Raw genomic sequence first — 13,908 nt, forward strand, 5'->3', positions numbered from 1 at the left:
ACGAGCATTTTGATACATTCACAACAATGCCTGTGACAAAGTGTACAGTGGATATAAAAAGTCTACACACCCCTGTTAAAATGCCAGGTTCTTGTGATGTAAAAGAATGAGACAAAGATAAATCATGTCAGAACTTTTTCCACTTATGATGTGACCTATAACGTGAACAATTCAATTGAAAAACAAACTGAGACCTTTGCAGAGAAAAAGAATAAACTCACAATAACCTGGTTTCATAAGTGCACACCCTTAAACTAATACTTTGTTGAGGCACCTTTTGATTTTATTACAGCACTCAGTCTTTTTGGGTAGGACTCTATTAGCATGACACATCTTGACATGGCAATATTTGCCCACTCTTCTTTGCAAAGCACTCCAAATCTGTCAGATTGCGAGGACATCTCCTGTGCACAGCCCTCTTCATATCAGCCCACAGATGTTCAATTGGATTCAGTTCTGGGCTCTGGATGGGCCATTCCAAAATGTTAATCTTCTTTTAGTGAAGGCATGCTTTTGTGGATTTGGATGTGTGCTTCCTCTTCATCTTTCTAACGGACCTGAAGGTTCTGTGCCAAATTTGCCTGCTATTTAGAACTGTTCATAATTTCCTCCACCCTGACTAAGGCCCCGGGTCCAGCTGAAGAAAAACAGCCCCAAAGCATGACGCTGCCACAAACATGCTTCACTCTGGGTATGGTGTTCTTTGCGTGATGTGCAATGTTGTTTTTGTGCCAAACATACCTTTTGGAAATATGGCCAAAAAGTTCAACCTGGGTTACATCAGACCATAACACATTTTCCCACGTGCTTTTGGGGGACTTGATGTTTGTTTAGGCAAACTTCAGCCGGGCTTGGATGTTTTTCTTTATAAGAAAAGGCTTACGTCTTGCCACCCTACCCCACAGCCCATTCATATGAAGAATACGTGAGAAATGTAGCACACAGCCAGTACTTGCCAGAAATTCCTGCAGTTCCTTTAATGTTGCTGCAGGCCTCTTGGAAGCTTCCATGACCAGTTCTCCTCATCTTTTCATCAATTTTGGAGGGACGTCCAGTTCTTGGTAATGTCTCTGTTGTGCCATATTTTCTCCACTTGATGATGACTGTCTTCACAGTGTTCCATGGTATATCTATTATTTTGTACCCTTCTCCTGACTGAGATCTTTCAACAATGAGATCCCTCTGATGCTTTGGAAGCTCTCTGCAGACCATGGCTTTTGCTCTGAGATGCAACTAAAAAAATGTCAGGAAAATCCTACTAAAACAGCTTAACTTTATGTGTGATTAATCAGAGTCACTTTAAATGATGGCAGGTGTGTAATGACTTATATTTAACATGAGTTTGAATGTGATTGGTTAATTCTGAACACAGCCACATCCCCAGTTATAAGAGGGTGTGCACACTTATGCAACCAGGTTATTGTAAGGCTTTTATTTGACATTTTTCCCCCTTGAAGATTTCAGTTTGTTTTTCAATTTAATTGTTCCCATTATAGGTCACATTAAAAGTGGAAAAAGTTCTGACATGATATGTCTCATTCTTTTACATCACAATAACCAGGCATTTAACAAGGGTGTGTAGACTTTTTATATCCACAGTATATAAAATAATAAAATGTTGAAACCATCGAAAAGGAGCTCATTGACAATATTTTGGGAGGATTATTGCACAAAACAAACCATCACAAAAATAAATCTGCCTGGTCGCAAGGAGCTTTCCCAGATGACATACGCCTACGGTCTTACACAAGCTTGCACAGATGCACTCTCCCCTGGTCAGCTTATCCCTTTCTTCTGACCGCAAGACTGGGCTAAATCAACACCTCCTTACCATATATTGGGCACAGGATATTAACAGAAGCTGGAAGTGCTCCGAGGTTCAAGAAAATTAGCAATGCTCATTTGTAATCACCATTAGCCAGCTACCAACTGGTTGCCGAGCCCAATCTGCCTTCACCGGAGTCAAATCCAAATCCTCTTTCCTAATGATTAAAATCCTCGGCATCTCTTGCTCTGCCAAGAAAACACTTTGTCTGACCGCACACTCGCCAACACCAACTAGGTCACATCCATGTCTTGTCCAGTCAGTGAAGTCATACTCGAGCCAGTCCTCTAAGCTTCTATTATTGTCCAGAAAGCAGCTGGGCTTGGTTTGCAGAAGGAAATAGTCAATGTGGTGTGGACGTTGGGAATGGAAAGGTCTTCAAATTAAACAGAAGAAGAGTCAAGTCTAGCAGCTCAGGATAAGGCCAAGTCAAAACGGAGTCTAGACGTCAGAGTGGAATTTTCAAACACTTAACATGACACGTTGTCTGCACAAGCGCCATTTATGAAAGCCACAGTGGAGACAGAGGATTGCGTCACTTTTGTCACAGTTTCTCATGACAACCAACCTGTGCCTCCTGCCTCTCATCCAGGGAGAAGAGAGAAGCCAATCAAACACATTCCTTTATGCAAATAATCTCCCTTTTCTCCCAGCTACAAACAGTAGACGATTACTCTAGTCACCTGACTGAATTAATGCCATGTCGCTGCAAAAGACAGACTGGAGCGTCAATCAACCAGAGGGGAGAGAAGAAAATGGGGAAAAGGCAGATTCATGAAGCCGATTGACACTCACATTAACCAGGTCACATTCGTTGAATAAAGAAATGTGGAGGGGAAAACCAGAGCTTAGATATAATTATACATTAGATGCAGGCAGTCTCAGCAAAGGAACAGTTCAAATTCTGATTGCTCCGTCTTCAACATAAAAGCCTGAGAAATCTGCAGTTCTTTGGAGCTGTGAGCTGCCTCAAGCCAGACACTCACTAAAAATGGAATGTTAGCATACCATTACTCCCCTTACTTTGAATTTAGGTAAATGTTGTATATTTTTACCACATTTGGCAACCTACTACAATTAAATAATGTTATATTTAGAAAAACTCTTAAAGGTCTTCTTCAGCCACAAGGCAAACACTAAAGCCTGGCCCAGATTTTAAAAGATTTTCTCCCAATCATTCTGTCCTCTGGAGGTTAAGGTGACGTGCAGAAAACAAAAAGCCATAATTAACTCCTCTATAAGCCTACTGATCGATCCCTTGACCATGTGCAATGACCCAGCGGCAAGTCCAGGGAGGAATACGAAAAGCGTGTAAAGAACCAGACCTCCATTACACAGCTCAAAGCAGCCGCAGTAATGTCCCCAAAGACCCACAATGCCTAATTGCCTCTTTCGAATAGCATATTGACTTAACTAAATAAAAGTGATATTTGTGGTCCCTGGTTGCCTTTCCAGACTTCACTAAGCATGGTCAATACCATATTTCAATGTCGATAAACAAATCCAATGAAATAAAACAAGAATAATAATTCCATGTCAGGCTAATGAAACACGCGTCAACACTGCTGAAAAACTAAAACACATTTCTTGCCAGGAGATTTTATGAGACATTGTGAAAACCCAAGTCCAAACACAGACAAAACACACCTGCTTAGACTGCTGACTAGTCAAATGTAACTACAGCACCGTGGCCTAATCCGCATTTTAACACATTCATAATACACAAAGAAGTTATAGTGAGCTTCAGATACTTTTCAACATTTCCTAGGCACTAGAGAAAGGGCTTCATCTTTTTCATGACGAAGAAACACGATGAGCGCGTGGCACATGTAGGCCAATGTAATATGGCCTAGGCCTCGAAAATGACATGGAACTATAAAATATGGCATATGCCTTTATAATTTGAGGTAGGTGTACATTACACCGCTTAAGGACCTACGTTTGACATATTGTAGTTTGTCTAATATAGTGAACCTCACAACTAGAAATATGCAAAGCAATATAAGAAGAATACACTTCATAAGCATTCCCAAATGATGTTGTGCATTACCATGGAAATACCATGTCTGCAGCATTTTCTGAAATATTATGGTTATCACATTTTGTATTTTGAAATCCAGTAGTTGACCAAAACTCCCCCGTTTGTATGAAAAGTAATGTCAAAGACAAAATTTGAATGTGACGTTCTTGTAATATCGCAAATTTTTTTACCAGTAAGAGAAAATAGGTCAGCACCCATCTACTAAAACAGAGGAAATAAATGAACAATAACTAGGCATAAAACAAAGAAGTTGATAGAAAAAAAGTTAAAGTCAGTGGTGGCGGATAGAAGACAAATATTGATAAACTTGTGTTCTGAAGGTCCATCCAATAATAATAATAATAACAGAATAATGGATTGTACCTATTTGTACCTATTTCCCAGGGTTTGAAAAACTCTGCCCTGAAGCGCAAAAACAGCGTGCAGAGTCCTTTCATTGAGAACCACCCAGTAAAAGACAGATGAAGTTGAGAGGGTTGTGGGTACATGTCATCACACCAGCAGAACACTAAAGGCAACTATTAGATCCTCACGTTTGACTATCTGTTGAGCAGAAGAGGATTTAACAGCTGAAAATGCTTTACATAGTCTGACACACCCGAAAATAATGAAGAATGCATATCAATCTGCACTGGAGCTTGTCTCAAGCGTGCGCACACACACAACGACCAGAAGTAGATAGAAAGCCTACCTGTTGATGTGGTGATGTGGGATTAAGGAGGGGAAATATAAAAGTCAGAGGTTAGTTCTGTGGGGTGGCTTGAGACCTTGTCTGGAGTGTCCTACTGCCCAACAGGGATTAGAAACCAGGGAGGAATACTTCCGTTGTTCTAGGTGTTCTACCTCCCTCACACCTCCTTCAATCATATCCTACAAAATGTTGTAACATCCAAGTCACTCCCGATTCCCGGCCAATCTGAGCATGTGTGTGCAGGGATGGGCTTGGCTTTAGATAAGGCAGGAAACACGGTCATACCAGCCTAGAGCAGCCCACACAGAACACAATGGAGAGCTCACCTTTTCATCCAGTGAAATTTGATCAGTCAAACGTGACTCACTATTTACAAGTGGACACGGGTTTGATGACTACACATGGAAGAATTTGATCCATGCTTACGCTGCGCAATAGCGCAAACTGAATGATCGGTCAGTCTAGGAGGAAATTAACTCTTCGGCTCGATCATCCTGTCCCCCCAGATGTCACATTACACCTGTTAAAGTTGCACTCTTTCGCAGTGAATTACATAGGGAACAGAGTGTAGTGCAGGCTAGAAACCAAGGGAGTAGGTTGCCATCTGGAACTAAAACCTCACTGAGAGACCAATCCAAATGTTTCTGTATGTTTGAAACGGGTCTTCGGTAACATGCTGTGACAGTCATGCATTACACTGATTGAGAGTAGTAAACGACGGCCACAGAATGACAACGGCAAAGGGGAACAAGGCAAAACAAGCTCCTTCATGCCAAATGGGAGTCAGATGCACACCCTCCAAACCCTTCCACTGGCCCGTGGTGTTGGACGTCTGAAGGGGTGAAAACGGTGGTCACATACCGAGATTAAATACAAAAGTCAACTGAGGATTCAGCCCTGGCAGAACTGTATACAAGATGAATGCTCCAATTTTCTCCATGAGAGTGGACACGGGCTCATTTTCAGAAGCAAAGGCTGAAACAAAACAAAGCCAAAACAGAAATAACACCCCGTATAATTTGGAGTGCTCCTCGTGCGCACAGCGCTGCGGTGGTTCATAAAGAAGGGAAATGAAATCCTGATCAGGGCCGCAGTGAAAGTTATTCTTTCTTTCAGTCGGAAAGGCGGAAATAAATTCAGTTTAATCAATGTTCCATTTTGGCTCACACATCACAGCTGCCTTTCATTTTCCCATATCAGTTGGTTATCACATTTCAATGTGAACATTGTAAGTGTGCAGGATTTTATGGAGAGAACCAGTGAGAAATACCAAGATGATCGAAATGACTGGAATCAAATAGAATGTAAAAAGGCATTAGCATAACAATTGGCCCACTATTGGCAGTCTTCAGGCTCCCACAATGCATCTTGTCTGGAATGAATTACAGAGCGTGCTCAGCACCTCGGCTGCTCACTCGTTCTTAGGCTGATTACAGCAGCCGATGAACTGCCTTCGCCGTCCTCTGACTAATGGTCAATCCTGCCGCTGGTACGAACAGCATTAGCTTTAGCTTAGCTAGCAGCTTATACATCGATAAAGCATCTTTGTTTATTACAGCGGATAGGTAGCAAAAAGAAGAATGCCAGCAGCAATAATTACAGTCATACGCATTTCCCTCCATGATATACTGTATATTCATGTCACTTTACTAAAGTGTGTGTGTGTGTGTTCCCACTCTCATGAGCACCTGTCAGTGTGGCATGCCTAAGTGTGTAGTGAGGGATTAAAATGATCTCCCTGAAGTATCAACGTGACATCCATCTTGTTTATCTGGGGCTATGCTCCATCAGTGCTATTGACAGGGCCAATATCCATCAGCCATCCAGCCGTGGGCAGAGATCCCAGTAAAACTGTGTCAGGTTCCTTCCATAGCATGACAACATGACATGAAGTGTTACCATCGCACCACCCACCAGCCACCAGCCACCCGCCACCCGCCACCCAGCACACCCGCTGACACCTGTGAGGTGTCAACTTCCCTCCCAGGTAACACCCAGATACATACGTCATATTACCAAGATGGGCTATTGACTGGGTTCCCAATGAAAAGACAGTGCACTCTGAACACATTGTTAGGAGCCATGGTGGTGTCCAAAATGGCACCCTATTCCATACTTTTGACCGGAACCCAATAAAGTAGTGCACCATATGGGATGCAGAATCAGGCTCCCATTTGAGGTTGGAAACAGAGGCATGGGGTCGCTAAGTGTTTCCACTGACATCTGATAAGAGGAATAATCATAGGTGGTAAAACATGCAGATATGCCATTGGTTTCAACAAAAGATAAAATTATAAACTGAAGTTATATAGAAGACGTACTATGAAATGCTTAAAGTAACATGAATTTCCGGTCATGTTAGAGTAGAATTTTTTCTTAATAATAATAATAATAATAATAATAATAATAATAATAATAACAATAATAATAATACACAGACAGCTAACATGTTAAAAGGTAGCTTGTATTCCTAATGTATAGTGCCTTTACACCACATTGACTGTGTGGATGAGAGCTGGGAGAAGATACACTAGAAAGAAACAGGAGAAGAAAAAAGAAATCCTAATAACCCGTGGAACATTAAGAAATCTACTCGGGTAAGGACAACTACTACCCATATCTCCCAGAAAGATGATGCCGAGACAGAAGACGAGTAAAAGTGAATCTGGCAACATCTCCCCTGACAATGATTTGCATTAACGGTGCTTATTAAATACTCAGCTTTAGATGAGCCGGGGTCAAAGAGAACTGTGCAGCCGTCCATTCAAATGAGCGGGTTGTTACTGATAACAGCATAAAAAGGCTGTTATTAACAGCCTTGGTTTTTTTGGGATTAAGTATGTTCTCATAAAAAGACTTGGTTCACCCATGGCCAGCCAATCAGTAAGGGCCAGTTAGTGTGCAGCTAGCATAGAACCAATAGCTTTACAGCTCATTAACCCTTCAAACAGGCTCTATACATATTTACTTATCTCCAATGTCTGTGGATATGCTGGGCCTGCATTGTGTGAGATGAGTCATGACCTTTACACCGGGGCTATTGCCTAAATGCACCCCATGCCTGTATAATGCACTACTTCTGAATCTGCTGTGGTCAAAAAGTAGTGCACTATATAGGGAATAGGGTGCCATATTGGACACAGTCCTGGCTTCCACCGTGTTTACAGCACAGGGTCATTTCAATGGGGGTTATTTCAGTTTTTTGCCATGACGACCCTCCCCCGAGGCCTGCACCAGGCCTAGACCCTCCCCCGAGGCCGGCACCAGGCCTAGACCCACACCCCGAGGACGGCACCCCGGCCTAGACCCTCCCCCGAGGCCGGCACCAGGCCTAGACCCACACCCCAAGGACGGCACCCCGGCCTAGACCCACCCCCCAAGGCCGGCACCCGGCCTAGACCCACCCCCCCCAAAGCCGGCACCCGGCCTAGACCCACCCCCCCAAAGCCGGCACCCGGCCTAGACCCACCCCCCCAAAGCCGGCACCCGGCCTAGACCCACCCCCCAAGGCCGGCACCCGGCCTAGACCCACCCTCCAAGGCCGGCACCCGGCCTAGACCCACCCCCCAAGGCCGGCACCCGGCCTAGACCCACCCCCCCCAAAGCCGGCACCCGGCCTAGACCCACCCCCCAAGGCCGGCACCCGGCCTAGACCCACCCCCCAAGGCCGGCACCCGGCCTAGACCCACCCCCCAAGGCCGGCACCCGGCCTAGACAAACACCAGTCTTCTGTTGAGGCTTGTCCTGGCCTTCAACACAGCTGGGAAAACAGCACTGCAAAACCGCAATCCCCCTATTTGAGAACGCGTAACCTTCACAACTGTTATCTCCCAGTCCTTTCAAACACAGCATTAGATTAAGTCTTAGTCAGTGTGAAAAGTGAAGAAGCTTTTACGATAAGCCTATGAATTCAAACTAAATCCATATATACTTTTATTTGAAGGTCTCATTTCTGACACATTTGCCTTCTCTTTTTTGGCTTTGCCCTTAACAAATGTACTGTCACGTTGAATCCGGGAAATAATTGCATCAGGGTGCCATTACTGCGAGTTAAAGTCATAGTTGACCTTAACCGCAAGCTACAAAGCTGAGCTCTGGCATCTTAACAAAGAATCCTGCATAACACAATGATACATTGGCTTTTATTTGGCAATACAGAAGTCAACTTCTCTTTCAAAAGCTGTATGCCTCAATCATTCTAAAAGAGCCCTTAGAACATCTCAGCTCAATACATGTACAGTGTCTACTCCAGTCTTCCAAAGGTATAGGTAAATCTGAGTAGAGGAGGCAAAATAAAACATTCAATAGAGAGGGCTAAGTACTTACCTTTTCACCAAGACAGGCAGGAAGTGTAGAGTTTAGACACACTGTTTGCATGCATAAATGTATGGGTGCAAAATGTGTATAAAGCGGAGTGATGTGTTCCAACTCAATGTCCTCCCAATTAGAGTAACAGATGAGACTTCTGCTGGAGTCTTCCTTGGGGGTTCGAGAAAATAAATTATACGTAAAGTAAATGCAGTGTCGAATCCAACTTGTGTGTGTGTGTGTGTGTGTGTGTGTGTTGGGGCGGGGGGGACATACATTGAGCCATGAAAGGAATTGAAATGGAGGAAAATGACAGACGGTCCAATCACCTTCAGTTGTCCTTTTAAAAAAATGCTTTAGTTGGGACCAGTGAACTAAATTACATTCTCCACATTTTCATAGACACGTTTAAAACAAACTAATGGCACACTAAAACTGGAACTCAATTTAGTACAAGATGATTAATAAAACAAAGCAACAGGAAGGGTACAAAGCACAGGGAGGAGTCAGTAGGAGGCTAGATTGGGGGTGCAGGAGTATGCATGATCTGGGATGTTTCAAGTCTCAGTGTTTATTTGTCAAATGCACCGAATAACACAGCATCATCCTGCACAATGAAATTCTCATGAAATGGCACCCAACTACGTAGAGACATTTAAGAAGAATATATATATATATGCAAAGATATAGCCAGACAGAAAGATAGATATGACATGATTCATGGGGGCAAAACTTAGTTAATGCTCGGAGATAGACTAGGAAACTATAACCCACAAATAACAGTAATATTCACCATGTCACAGCTTGATTTATCAATCAATAACATTTCATCAATACCTAACGTTTTAAGCAATTACTGATGTTTTCCAGAACAGGCATTTGGATTAACAAGTATGAAGATTGCTACTGATCCAAATCAAAGAATCAAAGCAGTTTAAGTGAAAAGGGCTGATGTGATGCTTTTTCTTGCCAGAGGCATATTCACTAGTAAAACAGGGTAAAATTAGCCCTTTAACAGGTTGAAGGCTGCCTGACATTATAAAGCAATTAGCACAGTGGCCATAGTTCCACTCTGCCAAATGTCAACTTTTTCAAGAATTATACAAAGGGAATAAATTGCACGTTATTCTGGGATTTCTCTCTGATTCCAGGATCATGCCAGAACTGTGCACAGGAAAAAAGAAAAAGAGAAGAGCAATGGAACATACTTCAATCTGCCCACCATTTTCCACAACGCTCAATATGTATTTGTCAGCATTGATCATGTCACTTTCTCAAGAAACAGAGACTCATATCGGTCCAAGGCTAAAAGAGAAGCATCAGAGTAATCTAGCTCCTCTGCCTCAACACCAGCCCTAGCTCAAGTTTAATAGGATCTGATGGAATGCAATTGTAAATGTTATGTACTTGAATAGCATTTTTTTTTGTTTCAATGTCTGATGCCTTGATGCATACCGATTGCATCAATACATTTCCCCACAGCAAATTTTACATAATCATCGCAATCCATGCGCTGCATAAAAACAGGAACAATCACACAGCGTGGAGAGTTTGAATCTATGACAAGACAAGTGCAGATGTTCACCGTGATCTTTGTCAGATATACTTCATGGAAATTGGTTGCAGCAAAAGTTGTCAGATGCCAGATGTATTACCTTTCTGAACTTCTACCTCATTCTAGATGTATGATAAATCTTCATTGATCTAGCAAGCATACGATTAATAAACGCAAACATTTTCCTCCTGAAGTATACACTAAACACAGCAAAAATGTCTGTCTCAAATATTGAATATTTCCTTTTGATAACTGGCCAGACACCGATTAAAACTGATACTGATGTTGTACTTGAAATCAAATGTATTGTGTGGTGTGCTTGTGGATATCCAATAAACAGCAGAAAGATACACCACAGCTTCTTTGATGGTGGATACACTTCTGTTTCTGGTACAGAACGGAATAGCAATGCACAAGTTGGAAAAATGCAAACCGCGCACTCCACCGGAATAAACTTCCGCTGCAAAGCATCTGGCTTGACATATTCTGCGTTCAGCTGGCCTTAACTCTTTTCGCTAAAGATAAAAGTACTAAAGAAGAATTTTCAAGAAAAAGTCCAGAATGTTCTTACAGTAATAGAGGAATTATGGTGACATTACTTACCTAACATATTCTGTGACTGGCTGTGAAATTCAACTTTTTAGAAATCCCATGCACAGCACCCAGTGTGAAACATACAGCACTTTGAATTTGGTGGACATTTAACAATATTAATTATCTTCTATGGTTTTAGAATGACCACGACGGAAGCAAGGAAGTGTAGGAATCCTGCAGGTTGACCCTGATCTGCATAAGCTTCTGATGTCAGCCCACATGACTGGGAGAATCTAGGTTCCTTGCATCGGGGAGATGCCATTACCTCAAACCAAATCCAACACCCGACATGCCTGCACACTCCTCTGGGACAACATCCGATACCACACGTGTAGTATTTCACCCATACCCTAGTTCAACAAATGTAGGCTAGGTGATTCATCAAACTATAAAAGTTGTTTATCAGGGATGACATCTATTCTGACAGGATACAGCAAATCTATACCACCACTGTGTGTTAATGAGCTGCTGGGCCACGACAAGCTGCCAGAGCGGCGTCAACGTCCCTGGACATATATTCTACAACTGTACGAAACATTACTGTAGGGATGAAATTACTTGCAGGAGAAAGGTGTCCCATCAGGTTGGAGGAAAACACTGTCTCAGGTCTCACACTGTCTCAAGAATCTTCCATGAGTGTTTGAGTAGATACATGGCAACTGAGAAAGCTGTGGTATATTGAGACCTCAGCACGTTGAGCAGTCTTAGTCACGGAGGCTCCTGCCAAACCTACCCCAAACAATCAGTTCTTCCAAAGCCCCCGAGCTTCCTCTAACTACGATATCAAACAGAATCGCAACTGCTTCTGCCCGTCATTTATTTATTCATTCAAGACCATATATACGAGGGGATGTTTAATCCACACCTGCGTAGAAGCACTTACTTTCATTATACTTCACATCCCTCGTTCACACAAGTGTTTTCGTGTCTTTGGCACTGTCCATTCATCTGCATGTGCATCTCTGCCCTCCCAAACGAGCATTACTTACGGCGATGTGACATCAGACTTAACAACTGTCCATTCATCAAGCAGTGTCATGTCAGGTTATGTCATCTGGCACAGTGCTCAGAGACTGCTGTTGAATTCTCTGCAGGCCTTGTTTGTTCGGCAGTACTCTCAGCGGGGAGACGGCCTGTCCCCATCAGTCTTCTCCCTTCAGTAACCAAGAGCCTTAGAGTCACACAGTATGAAGCACTTTGTAAAATTCAACAAGACGCCATCCTCGTTCTCCTCCAGCACGATGAGGTGGAACTGCAGGTAGGCTTAGGAACTGTCAGGAACAGAGGGGTGGCACAAGTGTGACGCATCTGGGGCGAAGCACACTGAAAATGACATTTCTGCTTCCTCTCCTCTGTTGTCCACTCCACATAGCACAAGGCTGGAGGCTGCAGAGGCACTGCTCTTTCAGACTCAGCATGTCAGGGCTATTTCACCGGACAGAAATCTATTGTGCGCCTAATCTCTCAAAGCGCTGACATGCTTTGTGCTCTTTATTGCATTTAGCCACCCAGGATCCAACTATAGCATGAAATCTGGAGCACTGGCAGGAACACATCTACATAACCAGTTCGATCAGATGCAGTAAGCAGTGAGCGTCCACACATACCTCGCCAAATGATTTCATTGTACCTCAAACCAACAGTCTATAGCATGTGGAACAGTACCCTTTAATTACCTTGATTGTATATGCAATGCATGAAAGCTAGCATTAAAACTAATATGGGACTAGCCTACATTTGGCAGTATGCTGGGTCTTTATTAAAATACACCATTAACTGAGGTCAATGGTTTGAAAACTTTCATGTGTGGGGTGTTGGTTCATCTTTTCTCATTCGGTTGACAAGGGCAACTATTAAATTGTCGTGCTCGGTTCTTCCATTCCCAGAAAGGTCTCTTCCAAGTAATAAAACAGAGATAGATATTACGGACTCACAGTGGAATTTCTCTAGTCTACAACTTGTGGTTATCCTCAAGGAATAGGCTTTAGTCTCTTACAACCACACCATGCAAATGTGGGGTGGAATGGAAAGAAGAGAAAAAAAATCTGGAAAGAGAGTGATCCTGCAGCAGAAGAGTAACAACCGCTACTCTTACTCTCCTGATAGATACCCTTTCTTAATGGATATTAGGATTCGCAGATGAGACCACTGAGCCAAGGAGGCAGTGGAGTTACAGCCTCCCCAATGTCACTCGCTCCCTAGGAAGTGCCCTAGATTTGATCGGGGCCCACGCGGCTCAATAGGACGTCATTTGGGATGCATCCTGAGTGCCTTCTGAAGGTACTCAGCGGGACGACGCCTCATCATCGCCTGTCTCAGGTTGTTCAGGGCACGCATGAGAACACAGACCATCACAGATGATGATAGAAGGGATTCATCATCTAGCATGAGACATCCATAATGCTCACCCATTACAGTGGATCGAGTAGATCAAGTGTTGTAGGCAGTTAAGGAATTGTGATCAGTGGAAGGTCTACATCTCAAACATGCCATTCATTAAAGTTAAATATTACTCAATAACTAATCATCTTTGGTGTCCATACATAATGCATGATTTATCCTTACAGAGAAAAGCCATTTCTTTTCTGAAACATATCAATGATTCAGAATTACTAGGGATTCAATGCCAACTAATCCAATCTGACGTGCATTGGCATTTCAACCCTCTCAGCAGTGGGTTGGGCATGAAATAATGGACAGTCCTTTGAAGACCATCTTCTAGACAAGGTACAGTACGGCTTTCAACTTGATTGCTGTAGGCAGATAATCATGGGCAACACTGAATATTAAGTTGCCCTTTCAACTGTGTAGTGAAACGAATTACTAGTCTGTGAGTGCTATATTGCTTAGTAATTGAAGAAGGTTTAGTGTTTTTTTTGTATGTATGTGTGTTT

General features: G+C 42.9%; 1 protein-coding gene across 2 annotated transcripts in view; it reads right to left on the reverse strand.

The window, feature by feature from the left end:
* LOC105022434 (plakophilin-4) overlaps positions 1 to 13,908 on the reverse strand; it is an 83,726-nt gene that overhangs the window by 62,644 nt on the left and 7,174 nt on the right. Inside the window, exon 1 of one of the 2 annotated variants that reach the window (XM_013137846.4) lies at positions 4,558 to 4,651. The exons of the other annotated variant lie outside the window; for it this stretch is intronic. The gene's annotated coding sequence lies outside the window, so the exon portion shown is untranslated. Of the gene's footprint in view, positions 1 to 4,557; positions 4,652 to 13,908 lie in introns of those variants that run through there. 2 annotated transcript variants of the gene reach the window in all.

This window comes from Esox lucius, chromosome 16, assembly GCF_011004845.1.
Source record: "Esox lucius isolate fEsoLuc1 chromosome 16, fEsoLuc1.pri, whole genome shotgun sequence".
In the NCBI taxonomy this organism is placed as follows: Eukaryota; Metazoa; Chordata; class Actinopteri; order Esociformes; family Esocidae; genus Esox; species Esox lucius.